Source organism: Helianthus annuus, chromosome 6, assembly GCF_002127325.2.
Source record: "Helianthus annuus cultivar XRQ/B chromosome 6, HanXRQr2.0-SUNRISE, whole genome shotgun sequence".
Classification (NCBI taxonomy): domain Eukaryota; kingdom Viridiplantae; phylum Streptophyta; class Magnoliopsida; order Asterales; family Asteraceae; genus Helianthus; species Helianthus annuus.
Window position 1 is genome coordinate 35,597,587 of NC_035438.2, and position 16,629 is coordinate 35,614,215.

Consider the following 16,629-nt stretch of genomic DNA (forward strand, 5'->3'; position numbering starts at 1 on the left):
CAATTTTTTTTTACGCAAAAACGAACGCACTCAGAAATCGCAAACTCGGGAGGTGTCTCGAGATATATTGTTATCATCATCGACGCCTCAAAAAAATATAAAAACCCAACAAAAAAAAATAAAAAAAATTAGTTGAATCTTTAAAAAAAACGATGTTTTGGCTCAGATTTTACGATAATCAGAGGCTGCAAAAGTAGGGTTGTAGGTTCAAAAATCTACCCTCCACCATCCTTGCCGCGCCCTCGTCATCAAAATATACGGTTTTTTTTTTTTTTTTTTTTTTTTTGCATCATTATCGCCCCAAATCCAAAACGGATCAAAACCCACATATTCAAACATTCATAATCACCTGATGAACATGCTGTACATACCCAAAATCACAAATCAAAAGAAAACCCAGCAACAATAACAACCGTACATGCTGTACATACCCAAAAGCAAATCAAATGAAACCCCAGCAACAATAATGAACATCATTCAACAGAATCAAAACACATGATTGTAGCAGATAAAATTATTCAACCGGGTTCAAACCCAAAAAGAAACATGAACATGATCAGACCACCAAACCCACCGCCACAACACCAAACCCACTACCACACCACCGCACCCACTGCCACACCACCAAAATAATCAAAACCCACCAAATTTTTATAAACCCACCAAAATAATCAAACCCACCAAAATAAATAAAACCCACCAAATTTCAAAACATAAACAGAAACAGAAACAAATCGAACCTTTGGGCAAATCATCAAGAATCACAAATGACCCAATCGGTTCGTTTTCAGGCGATGGTGGCTGACCAACCACCTCGCACAACCGTCTTCCGTACACCGATCAACCACCGCGCCACACCTACAAACCATCAAAAAACCTTCAAGATCACCCTCACCCCTAGCCACCGTTCTCCTTCGCTCCTCACCACCTCCCGCCGCCGTCTGTATCGACTGAAATAGGGGATAGTGCCGGTAACGAGTGGGAGGTTTGGGGGTCGCCGGAGAAACGAGCGGGGATGGCACCTGTGTGGGTATGGTGTTTTTAGGGGATGGCACCGCCGGAGAAACGAGTGGGGATGGCACCTGCCGATCAGAACGACGAGGGGGTGGGGGTGTCGGCTGTGGGTGTTTGGAAGGGGAAGGGGAAGTTGCTTTTGTAGAGGATGAAGATGAAGGTTTAAGAGGGATGTTTGCTTTTTGTAGAGGATGAAGATCTGGTCTTCAAAAATTCATCAGAGGATTTTGATATTCAAATGAGAATGAGGAGAGAGAGAGAGACAAAAGATGACTTTAAATACAATGTGACATTTATAAAAAAGCTGGTAGTTAATTAATGTAGAGAGAGGTAGGATATGACAATTGGGGTAAATGACCAAAATTACCCTTTTTGTTGGCAGAATATGATTGGTGGAGAGTGGTTCTCACAGTTCTTACAACTGGGGATGGTTTTCATTTTAGCGGCTCCCTATATATATATATATATATATATATATATATATATATATATATATATATATATATATATATATATATATATATATATATATATATATATATATATCTATACTATATTAATAAGCATATCCAAAGGACTTCTTAAGGTCATATAAATTTCATTAAAACACCCCTAAAGCATGTTGTACAACCCTCTAAAGCACAGTATAATTTACAATCCCAATTATGCCCTTCACTCAAAAAAAAAAAAAGAATACACGGGTACACAATTAGGGTTTCATTTTCTCATAGCATTTTATCCGCCCCCGTCGCTCTATCTCCAGGCGATTCAAAAGGAGATCTAGGGTTACTCTTTGCGATGCAAGATCTGGCTTTCTCAATGATACCAGATCAACGAATTTCTCTCTATACGACACCCAACCGACTGAGTTTGAAGGTGGTGAAGGGTTCGAATTCGATTTTAGGGTTTTTTAAGATGCACATCGCCAGATCTAGGGTTACGAAATCTTTTTTTCACCTCCTTTCTCTTCACCTCATACCATCACAGGTGCGTATATGTTCTTTATAACTGATTATGCTTTTGTATTTCATATTGTTTGGTCTTAATCTGTGCAGTTAGTGTGAAAATGAATTAGGGTTTTCACTTTGGGGGAACTTTGCAACATTTTCAGATTCGGCCGATTTTCTCTCATTAGGTTCGGTTTTTGTGATTTCAAGTTACCAGTTGTGATGTTATCTAATTATTCACGGTGTTTTAGGAGTGATTTGATTTAATATCTGATGTATTTTTGCATACGGTTTGTAAATGTTATATATATATATATATATATATATATATATATATATATATATATATTAGACTTTAATTTATGATAAACAGTAATATGTAATTGTTGTGTTTGCATTAAAGTTTAGTGAACTCTACTTGAGTTGTAGCTGTGATTATATACTTATTCAATATTCATTTTTTGTGATTCAATTGGTTTTTTCAGTTAATTAAAGTGATAGATGGATTTGAAGTTTTAGGTTTTATGATGATTTGATGCTAACTGTTTCAGATTTGAATGTAGTAGATTAGATTGTGCTTGTAGACAGATTGTAGTATGATATTTGTTGTTTGTCTTATTTTATATATCGGATCTGCGTATTTATAAAACCCCTTGTCCTGTAGCACCCGGAAGAAGTATACTGCAATCCTTGAATCAATGGTTCTTGCCTGACGTTGTAGGAAGGTGTGTACAAAACTACAAATACCCAAAACTGGGTTGATAGTTTTTGTGTACAAATTAGACCAAAACTGGGTTGAGTTTCAAATTAACTTATACCTAGAAAATTTGCTATATTAGTGCTTTTAAAAGTTACTTAGTTGACATTTGGCTGATTTTTACTTGTAATCGTCAACCTTCAGGCAACAAGAAGAAGGGCTGGATGAGCTAAGTGCAAGTATAGAAAGGATAGATTTATGGGGCTTACCTTACATGACGAACTCATTGCGCAGGTAATTGTGATTCTTTCCATCTATATATCTATACTATATATAATATACATATCCAAAGGACTTCTTAAAGTCATTGAAATTTCCTTAAAACACCCCTAAAGCATGCTCTACAACACTCTAAAGCACAATATTCATTTACCTTCCCATTATACCCTCACTCTCACAAAACAGGCGGCCAACAAAACCCTAAAATTGATTTCAAATTTCAAATTGAGAGCCTTTTCATTTTCGTTCTCTCTCTCTCCCTCAAAGATCTGGATTTGGATCTTTCAAACACAAATCACAATCGAAATTTCAACCTACACACAAACTAACAATCTGTACAGATGAATCAGTAATCATATCCAAATTCGTTGAATGCAATAACATCACATAGATTCAGAAACTTACAATAAACATTAAATTAGGTCAAAATTTCAACTGAATTTCGCGAAATCGGAGCTTATAGAAGTCGTCTACGAGGTCATAAACCCTACGCCGCCGACGAATAATAATCGCTCACCGAATAATTTCGCGTTTTTGACTGAAAATGGAGCCGGTAAGAGACAATCTTCGCTGCAATTACGAGTTTTTAACGAATCTGTTACTTTCAATGGATTCCATGTATTTTGAGGGCTTCCAGTTGAATTTCAAGTTGAAATCCCATGTCTTGTTCTAAGTGCCAGGTGATGATTTTTGTTTCGTTTTCATTTGATTTTTTTTTTATTTAAGGATCCAAAAATTTCAGTTTTTTTTTTAAATATGGTTTACATGGATTTATTAAGTGTACAGTGTTACAGATCTAGGGTTTTGAGGGTTTGATTGATGATGAGAAAGATGTGAAGATGATTCTTAAACATATTTCTATTTCTATTTGTATTTACTTCTTACAATTGTTTGTCCAGGTAATAGCAACATTTTGATGGTAGTGTTGGATCTGCAAAACGAGAGCAATTGTTTGAAGGGATTTAATGCTGCTTTATGAAGGCTGTGCTGAACAGGGTTCACCTGCCAAGACCCGACTGGTATGAGGAGCTTTATGCTGTAGCTATGGCTGCATCAATGAAATCTTATGAGGACGAGGTTAGTATAATTATGTTGTTTATGTAAGTTAAAGACTGCCAAAACGGGTCGGGTCATGTAACTTAGTACTTGTCAAATGGTTGTTTCAAGAAATTGAATCAAGTTGGTTCGGGTCAAAATGGTCCGGGGTTGAACGGGCCGTTTTAGAGAAAAAGAAAAGCGTCTGAATGGGTTCATCTGCTATATGGCGACTGGTAGCTACAGCACTGGTTGAGACGGAAAAGGTTTCCTTTCACAACAATTTTTTACATGCTAATGGCTAGAGCACTGGTTGTTCCCGTTGGATATTACATGCATATGCAGGTCTTTTTTCCTAATTATATTAGTGTTTCTATCATCTCGAGGGTAGATGATAGTTTATTTGTACTATAGAACCCCCACATGGCAAATTAGATTCTGAAAGATCACCCGTGTTTTCAAGGCTAGGCACTAAATTGAAACAAATGCAAATGGAATACAGGTTTGTTGTTTTTTTTAAAGTATTACACTTAGTAAAAACGGGAGCCGATAAAAACGGAATATTTTAGAAGATGATCGAAAACAAAGAAACGGGTAAAAGGCACCTTAATGCGGTATCACTGCACGAAACGGGTTGGGGTTGAAACGGGTCATTTGTCTACACGGTCAAAAGGATCTGGTGGTGTATTTCTATAATTTTTTGTGTCTACACGGTCAAAAGGATTTGGTGGTGTATTTCTATAATTTTTTTGTCTCATTTACAATTAGAAAACAATATTATTACATACACTTTTTTTTTCATGCGAAGAGGTACATAGCAGTAATGTTGTTCGTTTTGTTCCAAGAACATAAGTTGAATTTTGAAAGTCAAACAATCTACCTTTGGTTTCAGAGTTCAAATAAACTTCGTTTCAGTTTGTAAAGGAGTTTATATTGGTTCAAGATGTATAAAAAATACGATCTATAAATAAAAAAACATGTATATAATATTTTATATAATATAAAAATCAAAATTGCATTAAGAAAGTTCTATGTTTGACTTTGACTCATTGTGTCTTTAACACGTTTTTGCAGCTTAGCATTGATTGGTCTTGTTCTTGGTTCATCAACAGTGGCAAGAGGTGTAGTTGGTCTTGTTCTTGGTTACCTGAACAATTTAGTTATAGAAATGGCTTTCTTGATTGAGGTGCATATCACAGCATCCATCACCTTCAAATCGGATTGTTGGTTGGGCCAGATTTTTAAAGCTTTGTTGTTTCCTTTTTTTAATTTTTTCCCTTCTAAAATAGTAAAATCTCATCTACTAATTCATTTTAAACTAAAACCTCTATGGTTTGCTTATTCCAGGCTCTATTTTGGTAGCATTGCCATTAAAATAAAGGATAAATTAGTTCCATATTTTGGTAGCATATGCATATCAGATTTTTTTTTTTAAATATCGTGCCCTTCAAATTATCGGGCCTTTGCTGGTGGTTCTCCCCGCCCGCCCCCAAGGCCGGCCATGCTAAAATCAAATAAAGAAAGCTGGAAATGGACGAGTTAATATAATATGATGAAAAGGATTAAAAAAATATACATAAGTAATTTTAAGTAGGTTCATAATTATTTGATGTTAGAATATGAAATGTTGAAAATCAACTAAATGTATATGAATTTTAGAAGGAAAAAGTTATAGAGTGATGAGATAAGATGTAAAAAACATGTGTTCATATAATAAATCTAATTTAAATTAATATGAAATGTGAAATCAATGCGAAACGACTGTAGATATGATTCCATGATGGTAATCTCACAATTGGTTCAATAAACTTACAAACATAGGTTCATAAATCCTCAAAAACTGTATTTCAGTAGCTAATATTCTCAAATTAGTTATTAACTTATAGTTTGCCATACAATATAATAGTTTAAAGTAAGCACACAACAAAAATTGAGAATATGAGCTAAAGCCTAAAAACATGAACAATCTCAAGGTATTTTGTACGCTCATATTTGCTTATTAGTGTGTTCGATTATTGGTGTGTGGAAGCACACGATTTAATTGAGATATCTGTAAGGCTCATGTCATAGATAGACCATACCAATAAAAAATTAACAAGCGTACTATACAATGCATCACAAGAGTATTGATAAACCAACAAAAAACAAGTATGACAGGAACCACCAATAACCAAACCGAATGGTTTTACAATCCCGTTAATCATTTTTTCAACGGCAAAGTTCTTTTTAATTCATGTCATCTGTGATACTTGAACACAAGATCCCCCCTTCCCCAAGGTGTTTAAAGGCTTCACATTTGCCAATGGACCACCACCACATTGGTTAAAATCCCCTTAACCGTAATTTTGGCTTCGGTGGCAATGAAGACTCAAAACCCGATAAACTAACTTAAGTACAAGATAATATATCACCAGATGCTGATAAACTAACGGTAAACGAGTATCCTATTGTAAATCGCCACTCCCGCTGCATCGCGCGGGTAAATGACTAGTATATATATATATATATATATGGGACCGCTAAAATGAAAACCACCTCCAGTTGTAAGAACCGAGAGAACCACTTTCTAGCCATTAGATCTTCAAGATCAATGGATGAGATTAAAAGTAACTAAAAATAATATTAAATGTTTTTTGTCTTACTATGTCTTTAATATTATAATCCAAAAGGGTAATTTAGTAAAATGACTATATTTTGTCTTTTTGTCTTTATTGTTTTTTATTCGTTTTTTGTATTATTATATTACTTTTTATTTTTTAAACATAATTTTTTTATTAAAAACATTTTTAAATCCAGATTTTTTTTAAAGATTTTTTATACTTTTTAAAATTTAAGTTTTACGTTAAACTTTTTATGTTTTACGTTTTTTTGACGCCGGGTTTTTTCAAGCGTCGTTTTTTTAACGCGCCGTTTTTTTTAACGCGCCGTTTCTTACGCGCCGTTTTTTTAACGCTGTTTTTTACGTGCCGCTTTTTAACGCCGTTTTTTTAACGCGCCGTTTTTCTAATGCCTTTTTTAACGCGGTTTTTTTAACGAGCCGTTTTTTAACACGCCGTTTTTTACAAGTTAACACGTCGTTTTTTACAATTTAAGCATTTTTAACACGCCGTTTTTTACGATTTACGCGCTGGTTTTTTACGTTAACGTTTCTTTACGTTTTACACGCCGGTTTTTTACATTTAACGTTTTACGTTTTTACGCCCGGCCTTTTGACGCGCCGTTTTTACGCCCGGCTTTTTCACGCGCCATTTTTACGTTAACGTTATTTACGTTTTACGCGCCGATTTTTTAAGTTAACGTTTTTTTTACATTTTACGCGCCGGTTTTTTACGTTAACGATTTTTTACGTTTTTACGTTTTACGCGCCGGTTTTTTACGTTAACGTTTTTTACGTTTTACGCGCCGGTTTTTTACGTTTTACGTAAAACTTTTTACGTTTTGCTAAAAAAAATTACCTTTTACCTAAAACTTTTTACGTTTTACGAAAAACTTTTTACGTTTTACGTAAACTTTTTACATTTTACGTTTTACGTTTTACGTTAAAAAGTTTACAATTTAACTTTTTTTTTACAAAAACTTTTTTACACAAAAACGAACGCACCCAGAAAATTGTTACTCCGTAGGTGTCTCAGATAGTTTGCTATCATCATCGACGCCTCAAAAAAAAATATAAAAACCCAACAAACAAAAATAAAAAAGAACAAGGGGATTCTGGAAAAAAAAACGAAGTTTTGGCTCAGATTTTCCGATAATCAGAGGCTGCAAAGTGGGGTTGCGGGTTCAAAAACCTACCCTCCACCATCCTTGCCGCGCCATCGTCCGTTTTTTTTGTATCATCACCGCCGATTCAAAAAGGCACCAGATTCAACCCGATTTAAATATCAAAAGGAACATGAACATCATTCAAACCCAGAAGGAACATGAACATCATTCAAACCCAGAAGGACCTTGAACATCATGCAAACCGATTTAAACATTCAAATGGAACTTGAACATCATTCAAACCGATTTAAATATTCAAAATGGCAGTAGCAACAAAATGACAGTAACAACAAACCCAAAAAGAAATAGCATTCATAACTTTACCAAAAATCATCAAAATCACCGTTAAAGCAGATAAATCAACAAGTGGTGACAAAAGGTCCAGTCGTCCAGAAAACCACCACCGATCTCTGCACAAAACCCCCACCGGTCTCCCCACAAAACCACCACTGCCTTCCGCCTCTGCACAACTCCCACCAAACCACCGCCCCCACCACCGCCTTCCGCCTCTGTTTGGGGCCACCGGTTAAGATCTGAGCAACCCTAACCCACCATCTAACCCATCGTTCGCCGTCAAACCACCACCATCTAACCCTAAACTCCAAATCGGATCTCACTACCCCAAATCGGAGCTTTGGGCGGTGGTTTTGTGACTGTTGCCCATGCAAGTATTCATCAAATCCAGAATTATGCGGTGGTTGGGTGGTGAACGGTTGGGTGGCGGTGAACAGCGGTGTGTGGTGGGGGGAGGGGGCCGGAGATGAGGGTGTGTGGTGGTTTGTTTTTGAGTTTTGATTTGGGTTTTTCCAAATGAAGAATTTGTCGAAGCATTTTCAAGAGAGAGAGAAATCAGAGATAAATGGAGAGTGTAGATTGTAGAAGATGAAACTAACAAATGAAAGAGGAGAGAGAAGAACTTTAAATGAAGAGAGATAAGGGGATTTGACATTTGGGGTAAATGACCAACATACCCTTTATGTTGGCATCACTTGATTGGTTGAGACTGGTTCTCGCGGTTCTTACAACTGGATGTGGTTTTCATTTTAGCGGCTCCCTATATATATATATATATATATATATATATATATATATATATATATATATATATATATATAGGGTAGGGTTCCAGCGTGAACAACCTCCCAAGAGTGAACTGCGTGAACAGATATGGACCCTGATGTGTGTAAAATGCAACATATAAATTACATCAAATAAGGCATAAAACTAACCCTTTTTTAGTACTAATGTTGGGAAAAGAGTGTTTTTGTCTTCCTTTTGTATTTTCAGGATGAAATGAGCTCAAATTCACAAAAGAAGCAAAAAGACAGCTAATTCTAACATAAATACAAGAAAAGGAACAAAAGTGGATTGCCTGAACCCTCAACGGCATCCTCCCAAGCAAAGAAGGGGAAAACAGAAGACTGAACACGCCCCGTTCTCAGCCAGCACGGGGCCGTGCCCAAGAAGCAGCAGAAAAGACAAACCTATAGAAGCTTCTACTGCCCACCACGGGGCCGTGTCCAGTGAGCACGGGGGCGTGGCGAAAGTACAGCAGGCGCATTAATTGTAATTGCGAATTACAATTAATGAAGAGAGAGAGTGTCAGACGGGCACGGGGGCGTGTCCAGCGGACACGGGGCCGTGCCCAGCCTTCTGTTCAGCCTATAAATAGGAGTGCTTAGTTTCATTTCAACTCATCCCTTGGCACACCACCTCTCTCACACTTCATCCACCACCCACCACCACTATAACACCATCATCCACCACCATCATCCATTGTCCATCGTAGAGTGTGTGAGTCGTCTCGGGATCCAAGATTGATCGTAAGAGTTCTTGACAACCAAGGCCATGTTTGCCTAAGTCTCTTACCTCACTTGGTGAAGACAAGTGTTTAGTATAATACTTTTTATTTTTAATCTTTTGCACTTTTTATTTGGTTTTGTATTAATGACTTTAATAACTAGTTGCTTATGTTGAAGGTGATCTTTCCTTATCGTTTGTCCGTGGTGTCTTGGCATTATTTTACTGTCTATATAAAATAAAAGATTTTCACCATTCATATCTCCACGGTCTATATGGAGGTATGTTGGCTACCTGGTCGGGGGTTAAGGGAACGGTTTGGTAAGGGTCGTGCCCTTGTTCAGCATTTAGAGGTCCTGCAAGGGACCTGGGTCAATTTTAGTAGGATCTCCTTCAATGCCCATAGGTATTGGATGGCGGGGATCCAAACTCTTTGACCCCCTCATAAGTTAACTACTATTAATACTATAACCCGGCTATTTAGGACTGTATCCCTGCTGACTCAGACTACTTAGCCGAGGGTAACGTCACCGCCAAAAGCGGGGCCTACCACAATTTACATTAATAACTTAATTCATTATCTTCCAATAATCCAACCCTTTAGGATTGTATCCTTGCTGACTCAAACTACTGGGTTGAGGGTAACGTCGCCTTCAAAAGAGGGGCCTACTACAATAACTAAGATAATCTCTTAAACAAGTGCAATAATCAAAGGTTATACTAATACACGAGTCGGATCCAAGTGATTCATCTTGTCTATCTGTTTTTATTTTATTTTTATTTTTCAGCATTTAGTTAGTTTTTATTTTCTTAGTTTAAAGATCTTTTCTAACTATTTGACTTGATTAGACGTTGAGGATAAACCGGTACTAAAAGCTCTTGTGTCCTTGGACGACCTCGGTATCTTACCAACACTATACTACGTCCACGATTGGTGCACTTGCCCATATGTGTGTTTAGTGTTAGTGAATATCGTGTTTTATAAATTTAAAACTTGGCTAAAGGTGTAAAAAGGGCTTAAATATACATTAAAAATATATACACACTGACACGCATCAGACCCTTGATTTCCTTTTTAGTTGTTAAGGGTAGGATTGTAATTATATAAAAAATTAGATTTAAATCATTATTTTAATAATTGAATTAAGTTACATCTTTCCTAATTTAAATTCATTATCCACATTATGTTTATTTATTAATAAGATAATTATCAAAACAAACAACAAATCATCAGATTTCAATTTTAATTTTTATTTCAGATTTCATCACCAGAATTCAAATTTTGATTTTTAAGATCTACGTAACCTTCATATTTCAACGGTATACACATGTGTACTTGGATATAAATAGAACAGTACACATGTGTACTCTGCATCGTACATATGTGTACAGTAATTCACAGGTGTACATCAACATTCAATACAAAAAAAATTCGGAGATATCACAAAAACAGACGATATACACATGTGTACATCACATTAAAAAGAAAGAAAAATTAGAATACACATGTGTACATCGCATTTAAACAAATAATTATTTTAATAATTGAATTAAGTTACATCTTTCCTAATCCTTGATTTGATTTGTGAGAGATTTATGCAATCAATTTAAGAGGATAATTGATTACTTGATTTGTGAGAGATTTATTCAATCAATTTAAGATTGAAATTACACATATACCCTTTTTGTATTTAATTAAATAGAAAAAATTAACCAAATAATTACCATCATGCCACTCACTTTAATCTCAAGATCATAAAAATTAAGGGCCCAGATCAGTTCACGCAGTTCACTCTTGGGATTTTGTTCACGTTTGAACCTAATCCTATATATATATATATATATATATATATATATATATATATATATATATATATATATATATATATCTGTATGTGTGTGAGAGAGAGAAACCACAATGACACGCCGCTATGCATATCACGGAGGGAAAACCTTTTTGCCCATATCGCCCGGGGAGGGGGGGGGGGGTTGTACTCGGCGCTATGGAGCTGGATGGTGGTATATAGCGCCATATAAGGCTCCACTATGGGTGGCCTAATAAGGGAGTGTCATCTGATATCTCTCTAAATTAAATAGGATGAACCAAAATTGAAAGGATACTTTAAGAATGAACCCGAATCCCATCTAGAATTCTAAAATTGTTGGGCAACGATAATCACTTCGCGTCCATCTCAGGCAACATCAAGAATTTTCACCCCAAATCCCATCCCGTTCCATTTGCGACGCCATCCCGTCCAACCGCTCGATGAACCCGAATCCCCCACCCCGAAGATGTCCCTTCACCGTAATATTAATATGGAGGATGTGAAATACATATGAAAAAATAATTCACATTGTATTTTCGTACTCTTTAATTATATAATTTAAATAGATAACTATCATTTACATAATTATGATACTTTCATTATTTACTAGTGGGAAAGCCCGCGCGTTGCGGCGGGTATCCCGACTGATATCATATTCATTTATGATATGTATTATAAATGTTGACTTTTAAGCATGAATTTTGTTAGTTACAAAACCTAACATGTCATTCTTATCTTACAAAACGAAACATGTGAGTTATGATAAATTAACTTGAAATGCGTAACAATGGTTGGATGAAAGAATAGATATAGCATATCACCTAAAACTAACTGGAAATCAGTATCATAAATGAAATCCAAAGTTAAGGTGTAATCGTTGTTGGCCTGCAGTTTGCATGGTTTGTTTCACTTGGTTTATCTTTTAAAGTATTGTGGTAGTATCATTAATATATCAATTCATGAATTGCATAATTGACATAAAAACCAAGAATACAATAGTTGGTAAACGAGATAATGGAAGTGGAAATCATTACCAAACTGGACCTCATGTTTCTTTTTTCATTTAGTTATTTATTTGTTTTTTACTACTTTAGTAGTAGGCTTGTTTATTTATTTAATTTTTTAATATGGACTTCCTAGTTTGTTTGCATAAAAAAGAGATCATTTGATTTCTGGCAAAATGGCCCAAAAATGTACTAAAATGCTTAAAGGTAAGAAGAAAAGGTCGTCTGAAAGTAATTGACAAATTATTTTAAATCGGGGGACCATAGTAAGCACGTCAAACGAGATAGTATGATCAGTTTAAATAAGGTTTGAATGTCTCCTTGATTTCGTCCATACTGGTTGTCCACCGTTCATCATCCTCCCAATCGTCTTCTTCGTTAGTTTGCTGGTGAGTTGGGCTGTTTAGTGGTGTGGACGTCGTACCAATACATCCATGGGTCTTCTCTATTTCTTTGATTATGTTGTATGTGTGCGTGGACGTTGCTAAGAAACCATTTTTTGTTAATACAAATAACGTGGACTGTGTATACGCCGTAAACTATATGAATAGTGAAAGTTGTTGTGGGTGTACCAGGTGAGTTGTTTTTCTTTTGATTTGTTGGTGAATCCTTTGGTTGATGACAATCACTTAAGGATGGTTTAGTGGAAGCCTTACTTTTACCTTTGTTACCATCCTTGACTTGTGGGGTTGTTGTTTCAGTGGCACCTGCGTATTATTAATGTTAACGCATGCAATACAAATTATTTGTGTACCTATTTGTTTTGAAGTGTAGTGGGCGCTGTTGATGTACCTGACTTCTCTGAAATGGAACAAAGTTATCGGCTACAGAAAATAAAATCTGTCTAACCCATTGATGATTCTAAAAGGTCTGTGTAATATCTTTTATGTGATCATAAAAAGGATGGGCATTCAGAAGACGAGATAGACAAAGGCTTGAGGTGGCGGTTACGTTTAGTTGTCGTGTTGTCTTTTCCGGCTTAACTGAGATGAGAGCACTTCTGATTGGTCTTGGACCCCTCCAATTGAACTACTGAATGGAAGATGGTGGCCGTTGAATCCCGAAAATGGGAACGATAGTGCTAGCGGTTGTGTTAACTGGCGAGCAAAGATAAAGGTTGTGGTTGGATCTGATGTGATAGCTCAGATGACTTCTGTTGATGCAGATTTTGTGTCCGATGCTTGTCGAATAGATTAGTTATTATTTTACGCTGAATTTGTAATAGTTAGTGAAACGGTCTATCGAACGTGTATAGACCCGCTCGTTTGAAGTGGTCAAACGAGAGGGTTATTCGTTTGACCGTGTGTGGTTGCAAGACAAATTATGGTTGTTTAATGTTGGTGTCGAAGGATAAGGCATCGAAGGATTGTGTATCCTTCGATGAGCTCGAAAGATATCCATCGAAGGTTGAAGATGGACCTCGAAGGATATGGCATCCTTCGAGGTATGTGTGTATCTTTCGAAAGCTGGATGGTCGACAGATGATCTATCGACCAGTCAGTTTAATCCTTCGACCGTGCAACCTGTGTTTGGTATAAATACCAACACCTTGTCATTTGCAACACAAGAGTGAGAGCACAAGTGTGTGCAAGAGAGTGAGTGGAGGTTTGAGACCTCACCGGGAGAAATCACCACTTGGTTTCTCCCCGGATGTATACTTCTTTGGTATTAGTTCGGTTATCATGTAATCGGGCCGACTTGTAATGTTTACTACCGGATTAATACAAAGTTTGTTTGTTTATCCTCTCTTATCTCTTCCGTCTTTGAACAAAACCATGAAAATCACGGAATCGATCCCGAAACCCGGACCTACAATTGGTATCAGAGCCATGGTGCCCGATTTAGTAAAACTAACCGTTTACTAAGTCACATGTGCTCTAGATCTGTGATTTCTGTGGGTTTTTGTTCAAGATGTAAAAATGGTGTAAATGAGAAAAACTCAGATCTGGACCCGAATATTCAGATCTGTGATAAAACAAGTGTTGGGTTTTATGTTTTTCTTCTAAAAACTCAAGTTTTCTTCATCAAAAATGGTGTTCAAGTGTTTTCGTTAAATCTGCAGTTTTACCCAGGTGTCTGTGTTCTTGATGTTCTTCACATCTTCATGTTTTGAAAGATGTGAAGAACTTCGAAAGGACAGATGGTCTTCGAAAGATCATTCCTTTAGTCGAAGGGTCATTTTTCATTATCGAAGGATCAAACTGATTTTTCGAAAAGTCATCTGTTTGTTTCGAAGGGACATCAATACAGAATCGAAAGGTCATTAGATTTCCGAAGGGTCATCATCCAGTTCAAATCAACCTCAATAACTTCGACAGATCCTTCACTTGTCTACGATTTTGAAAGATCATTGTTATCCTTTAACAAAATTCGAAGGATCAACACCAACCTTACCCCTTACAATTCGAAAGATCAATGTTGATGATCAAGATTTGTCTCGAAAGATCACTGTCGAAAGATCCCATCACTTCTTAGATTTGTCTCGAAAGATACAAAGACAAAGTGATGATGTGAATGGCTGTCGGCTGATGATAATTTATTGGCTAGGGTGTTGGCAGCTCATATACATGGTGGGCCTCAACAGTTTAACCTTTTCTTTTGGGCCATGACATGTTAACCTTTTCTTTTGGGCCATGACATTTATTATTTAATTTGGGCTGAATCAAGTATGGATATGGCCACATAAGATGGGTCATGATGTCTTATATGGACCATGTGAGGGAACAAATCTGATCTATTTATTTTCAAAGGGAAGCAAATACTATTGATTTTGAATTTAACTTTGAATTATTGATTTAAAATTCAAAGGTTGAATTTAAAATCAATGTTTTGGCATTGGGATTATGGATCATATTTGTGGATGAGACATGGAGTGGGGTCGGGTGTTCGTGAAGTTTATCTGAATCGCGCTCATAATATCAAGGTCAAAATTCGTACGGGTTTTGGGAGCGCGCGGGATGATGCGGCATGATGAAAACAAGAGATGATGAAAACTTGATTGTTGAAAATGTGGGGTAGTCACGGTTACCGATGCAAATGAAAAAAATGGTAACGCGACTATTATGGGCCAAAAACAACACGGTATGTTCGCTTCCGCTCGTCATTCAATGAAGATTGATGACAGTTCCGCTCAATGAAGGGAATTGGTGAACATTTGACGACAGTTTCTTTGAAGTGGAGAGAATCTGTTAAGGTTTAGAGATTTTACCAAAGAAATGGGGGGATAAAAATTTTCATATGTTGAATTTCTTCGGTAAATTTCTAAACGCAATCACGGGTGGTAGAGTTTGTGATTTTCTGGTGATACATACGGTTCTGCGTGAAATGTTTTGCACAGAAAAGTGCATTACTTGGTCGATTCCACAAAGACGGTTTACAGAAGATAGTTTACCAGAAATCTCTATCAATGTAGTATGCTTGAAGATCAAGACTTGATGCAGTTGTTAAAGAATGGAACCCTTATCAAATGCCGGTTGGAGTATTGGAAGATCAGCGGAAGATCGGTCAATTGAGCCGTTTGAGGAAATTGCACAACACTCAACACGGATACGCGTACTTTGAGGGGGAAATATTATACAATGAGCATCAAGATACTACTTACCTGGATCATCGGTCAAGGGGGAATTTGTTTACACAGAGAAGATGAATACTTGACTGAAGATCGATTGCAGTTGCATGTTCAGCATTCGACAGCAACGGACAAGGGGGAATTTGTTGATGCAGATTTTGTGTCCGATGCTTGTCGAATAGATTAGTTATTATTTTACGCTGAATTTGTAATAGTTAGTGAAACGGTCTATCGAACGTGTATAGACCCGCTCGTTTGAAGTGGTCAAACGAGAGGGTTATTCGTTTGACCGTGTGTGGTTGCAAGACAAATTATGGTTGTTTAATGTTGGTGTCGAAGGATAAGGCATCGAAGGATTGTGTATCCTTCGATGAGCTCGAAAGATATCCATCGAAGGTTGAAGATGGACCTCGAAGGATATGGCATCCTTCGAGGTATGTGTGTATCTTTCGAAAGCTGGATGGTCGACAGATGATCTATCGACCAGTCAGTTTAATCCTTCGACCGTGCAACCTGTGTTTGGTATAAATACCAACACCTTGTCATTTGCAACACAAGAGTGAGAGCACAAGTGTGTGCAAGAGAGTGAGTGGAGGTTTGAGACCTCACCGGGAGAAATCACCACTTGGTTTCTCCCCGGATGTATACTTCTTTGGTATTAGTTCGGTTATCATGTAATCGGGCCGACTTGTAATGT

At 36.8% G+C, this 16,629-nt stretch overlaps 1 long non-coding RNA gene across 2 annotated transcripts; it reads left to right on the plus strand.

Annotated features, from left to right (window-relative positions):
• Nucleotides 1-3,139: 3,139 nt before the first annotated feature.
• On the plus strand, nucleotides 3,140-5,313 carry LOC110908080. Of its 2 annotated transcripts, XR_002574145.2 has the most exons (3): nucleotides 3,140-3,617; nucleotides 3,837-4,474; nucleotides 5,047-5,313. It is a non-coding gene; the product is annotated as an uncharacterized LOC110908080 (long non-coding RNA). The 2 variants fall into 2 exon arrangements; XR_002574144.2 differs by having other exon boundaries at nucleotides 3,145-3,617; nucleotides 3,837-5,313.
• Nucleotides 5,314-16,629: the final 11,316 nt, after the last annotated feature.